Here is a 9,156-nt window from a genome sequence, read left to right as displayed (position 1 = left end):
TACAACTGTCACTATGTGCTTTGAAATTTATTGCTTTTTTGTATTTTTTTGTTTAAAAAAATGTTATTTTTTATGAAAAAAAAGAAACAGAAATGTCGATTGTGATGTTAAATGCACAACTACATGATAATACTCTGAATCACTGATTGTACACTTTGGATAATTACAAGTATGTGAATATGTAATGTATATCAATTAAAAATGAATACTTTTTTAAAAAAAGTACAAGGATGAATAAATATATATCCTGTGAAGATAAAAAATTAAAAATAGATAGGCAATTATTTAGGCATAAAGTGACTTAAAGCTGACATTTTAAATAAAACCTTTTGAATATTAAAAAAAACTTTTCCCAGTTGTGATCAGAGTTGGAGGGTGATCTGATTACAGAAGAATGGTCAGAGTAGTGCATCACTGCTGGCTTGAAGGAGGTAGACAGGGGCTATGAGTCAAGGAACGTGGGCTGCCTCTAGACTCTGTAAAAGGCAAAGAAACAGACTTCTGTCCCAAATCTCTTGGTCATTAAAAACCCAGAGACATGAATACCAGGAAAAGTGTATCGCTATATATCTCACCTTTTCTTGATCATGGAACTATGGAAACATTCATGGAAATATTATTCAGTTAAGAAATGCTCTCTCTCCAAAAAAATATGCTCTAGCAATTGAGGCCAAAGTATAGTATCAGCTGTCACAATAAGACTGTCCAAGATGATTTGGAGCCAAGTGTTCAGATGAGCCTCACATTCTTTGTCGCAGGAAGAATGGCAATGAACAAATAGATATTGCATTTGAAAATGACCAATGTTCATAATTACGCTGCCTCAGTAACAGAATATACACTGTCAGAAAGGAAATGCTTGGAGACCAGCCTGACCTGCTTATCCAAAATTGCAGGACTGAATATGGGGCACCTTGGCGCTCATGTCCCCAAGGGGCTGACTAGGGCTGGCAGGCCCCAGCTTACCAGTGTCCCCTCACACCATCCCCTGGTTGTTTAAGCATTTGAGGGGCCAGCTGGAGTGGGAGCTCCCATTGCTTTATGTGTGTTAGAATTTCCAGTAGACCTCCTAGATTTTTACCCATCCTATGCTTCTGAGAGGTGATCCAAAGACCTGTTTTACACACCTTTATACCATGACTCAGCTACAAAGAGAAGTTCTTAAAAGAACCAAAGGAATCCAGTAGTTGTCTTATCAGGACACTGGGGAATCCTGTTTTGAGCTTTTAGTCATTTTCAGCTTTGAAAAAATCCTCTACAAAGCTTTTTCTGTTTCTTTTTATTTTTCAAACACAAAGGTTCATTTTTTTGGTATTGATTTTTTTTGGCTTTATCTGCTCTCTATTTTACTGTATGCCTTAGTCTATCTTTTCCATAACAATAAAATGGCATCACCATTCATGATAGGGCATGAATCTGGGAGTCATGCTCCTCTTCACTCCTACTTTAACAAGGAAGAAATTCCTGTAAATTAAACTCTCTCAAATGTGTGCACTCGACTACAGTTATCTCCTTTTTCCTTATGCTTCCCTAATCCAAGCTCCCATTACCTCTCTCCTGGATTTGTGGTTGAGCCTTTTGAATGACATCCCAAATTCCATGTTTTCTCTTATAATCTCGACTCCAAACAGCAGCATGAGTAACCTAAGGCAGACCCTGCCACCTCCATTACTCGCCCTAAAATGGTTCCCTATCCTCTTCATACAAAGTCCAAAGTCCTCACAAAGAAACCCAAAGGCCCCCAGTGATAATACCTTTACTGGGTCTCTGACCTAATGTGGAAGATGTCCTCCAGTCCCTCCAGCCTGCTTTCTTGTCCTTGCAACACACAAACAAGCCAAGCTCAATCCAGTTTCCACCTTAAAGATTCTGCACCCTCTCTTTCTTCAGTCATTGATGTTCTCAGTGATCTTTGCATGGCTGGATGTTTCTCATCCTTTATATCTCAGACCAAATGCCATTTATGTAGAGAGGTCTTGCCTGACCAAGGTTTTGCCTTTCCTCAGGCACCATCATGCCACAGTATTTTATTACCTCTATAGCACTTATGACTCTCATAAACTATTTTGCACGTGGATGGGTTGCTTTGTCTATAGACTTTTCTGCAGAACACACTAGAATGAAAATATCCATGAGAGTCACACCCTTTGCTTGCTGTTTCCTGTGTGTTCCCAGTGCATAGAACAGTGTCTGGCACACAGAAGGGACTCAACAATGATGTTTGCACCATCATAGAACACTATTGCATTACTGAATTTATGCTTTTCCTCCAGATGACTGAAGATTTTTTCATTTTGGCTCTTATAAGTCTTTTGTTTTGGCTCAGCCTGGTGACCAAGAGCTTATATCTGAATTCAAACTCACTTAGTTCAATCCCACCTTCCTCCTGTACTATCAGTATGGCCATAGCCAAGTCACTTTGGCTCTCTGAGCCTCAGTTCCCTTATCTGTAAAATCAGAATAATAACAGTATCTACCTAGAGGATGGTGGTCTAGGATAAACAAAGCAGCCTGTGTGATAGGACCTTAAAATGTCAAGGCCCACAATAAACAGTACTAAAATTATTAGTGTTGCTTAAAATTTTTATGATGTCATTTGTTATCACCAAAAATTAGAAGGGATAAATTACCCTATCAGAGTTCCTGCCCCTTCATTCACATTTTTTCATTCATTTCATAATGAATTGAATGCTTCCTGATATCAAACGCTATCCTCAGCACACCACTCAACAAAACAAATAAGTATGCTTGCCTTCAAAGAACTTCCCATGGAGAATAAATAGTGATTCACAGTAATAACTAGGACATAGGGAAAATATATAGATTCATTCACAGCTTCATTGATGATGAGAAAAAAGAGGGAAGAGCTCTGCCACAAGAGCTGTGGAGAAGTAACAGATGGACATTTCCCTGAGACAAGAGGAAAAGATTGAGGATGAATTAATCAGAAGAAATGTGGATGGAAGGAAGTGGATGGAGACAGGAGGCAGAGTGATTCAGTTGGGTTTCCAGGAGACAGTATGCCCTTAAAGAGTGTCAGAGTTACCTTTGGTAAAGCAAGGGCATACAGCAGTGGACAAATTGTGAAGGACCTTGTGTGCTGAGCCAACGAGTTTGAACTTTATCCTAAAGACATGGAAGTCTCTGAGTAAAATTAGTCCAGGAAGACACAATACAAGATATGCATTGTGGTACAATGGCAAGACTTGTGAGAAGGCCTTCAGGAGATCACTGCTGTAAATCTAACCTGAAACTTCAAATTTAAAATAATCTAAGACAGTGACAAAGGGGATGGTGAGTAGGGAGCATATGAAAGAGAAACAGAATTAACTGGGCCTTAGAGAGGCATTCAAGTAACACTACATGTAGAAGCTTAACAAGTGGAGCAAACGTTCCTAGGGAAGAAAAGCCAGAGTTCATTAGTTTTAAATGGAAATTTAATTCCGATTTAGGCATGCTTAGGATTGTGGAAAGACTGACTATGAACAGTAAGTAGTAAAACATGGTGGGATGGTTGATGCGATATGACTTGACCAACTCTGATTACTGCATTCAGGTTCAGCCTGGATTGCATTCTAGTACAGTCAACATTCAGCCATTCAAAGTGCAAGTGGAACGATGCCTGGTACATCATAGATGTTCTAGTTTGCAATCTGCTGGAATGCAATATACCTGAATCAAAATGGCTTTTACGAAGGGAATATATTAAGTTGCAGGTTTACAGTTGTAAGACCATGAAGATGTCCAGTCTAAGGCACCAACAAGAAGTTACCTTCACTCAAAAAAGGCTGATGAAATTCAGGGTTTCTCTCTCAGCTGGGAGTGCACATGGCAACATCTCCTAACTTCCTCTCCCAGCTTCTAGTTTCAGGGAAGCTCTCCCAGAGGTTTCTGGTTGCCTGGGCTCTGTTGGTTCAGGTGGTTCTGGTGGCTCTAGTGGCTTTGAAGCTTTTTCCAGAATGGTTCCCCATTAATCAACCACACCTTAAATAGGTGGTGTCACTTCTCCGTGGAAACCATCTGTCACACAAAAGGCAACGTGATAATTGTGGCCACTTAATTTATTGGCTTGTATTCATGGACAACACAGACTTCAGTGATATAAAAACAGATTATTAGGAAAGTAATTAAAACAGCTTTCAAAAATAAGGTATCGTTGCATCACCAGACAGGATGTCACCAATACCTGAAGAGAAGTGCTGGGAAATCTCAAAGCAGCAAAATATTTTACTAATTTTCATCAGTAAAAATCCACAGCAAACTTAGAAACAACATTCAGAGTCTCCCTAGTAAAAAATCTATGGCAAAGCATTCTTTTCCTGGATAAGATTCTGATGAGATTCTCTCTCTTTTTCATAAGATTCTCCTCTCTCCTTCTTCTTCTAGTTTTCTAACTGCTTGCATGTAGTTTTTATGATATCTTCACACAATAGTGACTGAATTTCAATTAGCTTATATGACCAGGCCCAGTTTGGTCCTCTGGGAACTGTCTAGGGACCAAGAAGAGCTTCCTGGGGCCTAGATATCTTTATGAAAGTGCACCTTCTTCTGAGAGGAGAGCAGTCCACCCAGCTACAGTGCACATTTCAACTGTTTCTTACCAAGGTCACGCAATCAATGGCAGCATCAGTTGTACACAATGGCAATATCAGCTGAACAGAAGAGACTCTACAAATGTATCTTTCCCTTATGTCATCTAATCAAAAGTTACCACCCACAATAGGGTGGATCACATATCCATGGAAAAAATAAAAAAGATATCCCATCCATCAATATTTAATGAGAATTATAGAGCATGGCTTTTCTGGAGTACCTAATAGCTTCAAATGATCAAAATAGTTATTCAGGGAACAAATTCAAATGTAGTAAGTAATTCAATAAAGATTAATTAAATGAGCAAATGAGTGATTCAATCCTTAAACCCATGAAACCTAATTTCTGAAGTCCACAAAAGTTCCAATAACTGGCAAGTGTTCACTCATTTAATAAACAATGGAGCCAGGATTTGAATCCAGACATAATGACTCTGAGATTCCATGCTATAAATTCCTTTGCCATAGAGTGTTACCAACAGTTCCATCCCCCTGGAAAGAAGGTCAGGGAACACAGCCGTATCACTCTTCATGATAAAGATAGGAACTCACTAACTCCAATCGAAGAGAAAGTAAACCATGAATTTAAGATGAGCTTTTAGTGTTCAGCCAGACTCCTTGCCAGGGCTACTCTTCCGTGGGAGAGAAGAGATTCAAATCGATGGAGTCACTAGGCATCTGAGGTAAAACAGGATACTTAAAGAGCTCTCCAATCAGATGATTAAGATCTACAGGGTAATGCCTGTGAATTTACTCCTGCTAATGACTGCCAGGGGGTTAACAAAGTTGAGGCATGGATTAAACCAAGTTAGAAGCATGTGTATATCTTTCTTCACTGTTACTGGGGACACAGCTTCACTTGAGGTCTTGGATGTGTTACGCTTTGGAAATATTTGAAGTATGTGGAAAGGACAACAGCTGTAGCAGCAAAAGTGGGGCATCAGATGTAGACAATCCTAACAATGATAATCCTTCTGATTTGCAAAGCTCCTCAAGTTCAAACTGTACATGTGTACACATTCCTTCATTGCCTTTATAACACACAAAGGCATCCACATCTGGTGTCACTGGACCTATTTTCCAAATGAGGAAACAGAAGTTTAGAGGAAGTAGAAGATACAGAATTTTAAGCCGTGGCTTCAGAATTCACAGAGATGGTCCCTAAGCTCACAGATGAAAACAACTGAGATTCCCAAATGAAAAAACTTGAATTTTTTTTAAAAAGGTCTCTACTGGGAATCTCAATTCTATGCACCCAAGTCAACTCAAGAGTCTGCAATTTTCTGGGGAATAAGGCTTAGTATCACAGCCCTCAAAATAAACCATTTGTTTGTAAGAGATGCAAAAATAACACCCTGGAATCCACTTTCCTGCAGCAGATTTAGAATGGAACATACTAAAATGAAAATAACTTTAAAAATGCAACACTATTGATTTTTTTTTCCCTAAGAAGACATGCATTTCTGTAGATTGTGGAAGGAAAATATAAGAACGGGTGTTGGAGAAATTCATCAGGAAGTTTATCTTCAGGTCTATGCAGCATTTCACCTACAGAAAATCAGAAGTAGAAATGGAGTAGGAAACTGCAAATGGGGTGAGTTAGGAACACTTGAGACATTCCAAGCCTATAGCCATGGCTCAAATATTGGCGATGCACATTATAAAGGTTTTAATGAAATAATTTGTTTTAATAACCATGTAACAGTTTGGAGTAAAGGGAGACCAGATCTAGAATCAATGATGCTTTATTTAAGAGTATTTCTGAGGGTACATGGGTGCTTCAGTGGTAGAATGCTTGCCTTCCATACAGGAGACCTGGGTTCGATTCCTAGACCATGCAGCCAAAAAAAAAAGAAAGAATATTTCTGAAAGAGGGACAATAAAAGTCATTTGTACTTTAATGTAGAAACTAATAAAAACATTACCACACTAATTGTATAAAATTGTGGGTCACCTTTACGTCTCCTCCTTAGATTGTGGGACATCACCATGATTTTGCTCAAGTCCCTTCTTGAACTTGGAGATGTCTTCCCTGCCATTATGGCCTCCAACTGGTACAATCACAGGCATATGTCTGGAGTTAAATTAAATGCCACTTAGTTATAAAAATGATTCTAGATTCTTAAAACAGTTGAGATATCTCCTTGAATTAAATCAACCAGTATCTGGTTTGTATCTCCAATTGGACACTATTAACTCTGACTTCAATCACAAAAAAGCAACCTAAAAATTGGCTTTATCTTTAGGAATCTGAATGCAACCCACTCATGATAATGGACTTAATTGTCTTTAAACATTGTTTTCAGTATATCAGATGCTTAATTTTCTTTTGAACCAAATACGCACTTTTTAACAGTGAAAATGTTTAAAACCCTTGTTTTTCTACCATCTTGTAAAGGAGATGTGGCTTCATATAATCAAAACTGACTTCATTATGTTGTGTATGCTGTGTATTTTCCTATCCCATTATTGCAGCATATTTGTTGGTTTGATTTCTTTAGGGGGGTGTGGGGATGGGGGTGGGAAGTGCACGGACTGGGAATCAAACCCAGCTCTCCTGCATGGCCGGTGAGAATTCTACCATTGAACTAAACTGAAAACTGATTTATTTTTGTTGAGCTTTTTGAATTTCAGAACTATTTTCCTTATCAAAGTTTCTACCACTATGTTTAATAATGTGGCCATTTAAAAGGGATCTGTGGGGTGGGTATGCACATGTGCTTCATTGTTGCTGCCTTCATTTTGTAAACCATCAGAGATTTGTTCTAAAATACTCTTCACTAAAATTTTAAGCCTTCAAGGGTCTACCCTTTGAGTCCATGCACTCTGTGTATGCAAGACATCATCCACATCCTCCACTTAGCATTTCAAACCAAAGTTTAAATTCCTGTGTTGGAAAAAGTTCCTCAGCAGTCCAAGCCTCATTCCAGAAACTCCATTCTGGTTTGCAGATTCTTTTTCACTCTGCAGCTGATAAGCAATTTCCCAACTAGCCTGTGAATTAGGATATTACCTTACAGTCATCCTTGCTATAATTTATCTAGCATTTCCAGGTGTTTTGTATGGTTCCTCTTTTTTTTCACTACCTTTTACATTACTTAGCCTGTGGCAGAGGTTGAAGGAATATTCAAAAGCAATTCCGCAGATTTTGTGTTTACATTTGTTTGAATACCTCTGAAAGATGAAATAATTGCACCACTGATTTATATTCAAGAAGAGAGTCCAGATTCTGAAAACAACAATTAATCAAACTAATCAGAATTCTCAAACACTATTTGGGTAAAGCATTATTGCTTGTATTAATTATTTCATATCCAAGTACTTTGAATGGGACAACAGTATTGATCATAATATTTTCCAGCTACACCCCCTTCCCCAAATACCACTGCAATTTGGTAATGCCATTTTTGCCAGTGGTACTGTTTGGTTTAGAGATCTCCTTTAAATACTAAATTTCATAACTACCAAAATTCACAAATGTTACAATATTCACCAATAAGGGAAAAGTACAAGAAATAACATTGTAATACATCAATTATGCTCCTTTCCTTTTCTTTTTTTTTTTTTAACTAATTATGCATTCTAAAACATACAACAGGGTGGGCCACGATGGCTTAGTGGCAGAGTTCTTGCCTGCCATACCAGAGACCCAGGTTCAATTCCCAGTGCCTGCCCATGCCAAAAACTAAAAATAAAAAATAAAATAAAAATAAAACATACAACAGACTCACAACTCACAGGATTTGGTTTTGACCTTAATATTACAAATTTTTTGTTACAGGAGCCTCAAAGTAATTTAAGAACATTCAATGCATAATTGCAATGAGTTTGTTAAAACAAGATGGTTTTAATGAATAATCCCAAAATCTCACTGATTTAGCACAATAGTCATTCCCAATCACATAGAATCCAATGTAAGGGGTTCACTTAGGAAAAATTGGAATGGTACAGATATGGTTAGCATGACCTCTGTACAAGAATGACAAACAAATTCTGAAGCATTCCATATTTTTAGCAGTCTTTTTCAATTGCTCAAAGATGGAAGCAACTCAAGTATATCCACTAATTAATGGATAGTCAAAATGTGGTATATACATATGATGGAATATTATTCAGGTGCAAAAAGGAATGAGTCCCAATACATGTGACAACATGGATGTAGCTTGAGGAAATTATGTGAAGTGTCCATTATGTGAATTGTCCAAATGACACAAAAGGACAAATACTGTATGATTTCATTGATATGAACTAAGTATAATAAGCAAACTCATAGAGTTGAAATCTAGAACATAGGTTACCAGATGATTGGAAGGGTGTAAAGACTAGGGAAGTGATGCTTAATTTTTGCAGAATTTCTGTTTAGCTTGATTTTGAATGTTTGGAAATGGACAGTGGTGATGGTAGCACATTATTGTGAGTGTAATTAACAGCTCTGAATTATGTCTGTGAACGTGGTAAAAAGGGGAAATTTTGGATCATGTAAATTACTAGAAGAAAAATTAGAAAATAAAACAGTATTCTCTAGTTTAAAATGTTGTAAGCCCAGTAAAGTCATGTTCTTTTC

The 9,156-nt window shown here is 37.7% G+C and overlaps 1 non-coding gene across 1 annotated transcript; it reads left to right on the top strand.

The window, feature by feature from the left end:
- The first annotated feature begins 8,497 nt into the window (after positions 1-8,497).
- Positions 8,498-8,605, top strand: LOC143647487 (U6 spliceosomal RNA). Its single transcript, XR_013158111.1, has one exon. It is a non-coding gene; the product is annotated as a U6 spliceosomal RNA (small nuclear RNA).
- Positions 8,606-9,156: the final 551 nt, after the last annotated feature.

Source organism: Tamandua tetradactyla, chromosome 9 (genome assembly GCF_023851605.1).
Source record: "Tamandua tetradactyla isolate mTamTet1 chromosome 9, mTamTet1.pri, whole genome shotgun sequence".
In the NCBI taxonomy this organism is placed as follows: Eukaryota; Metazoa; Chordata; class Mammalia; order Pilosa; family Myrmecophagidae; genus Tamandua; species Tamandua tetradactyla.
Note: the sequence above shows the minus strand (reverse complement) of the source record. Positions and strands in the feature narration are given on the sequence as shown.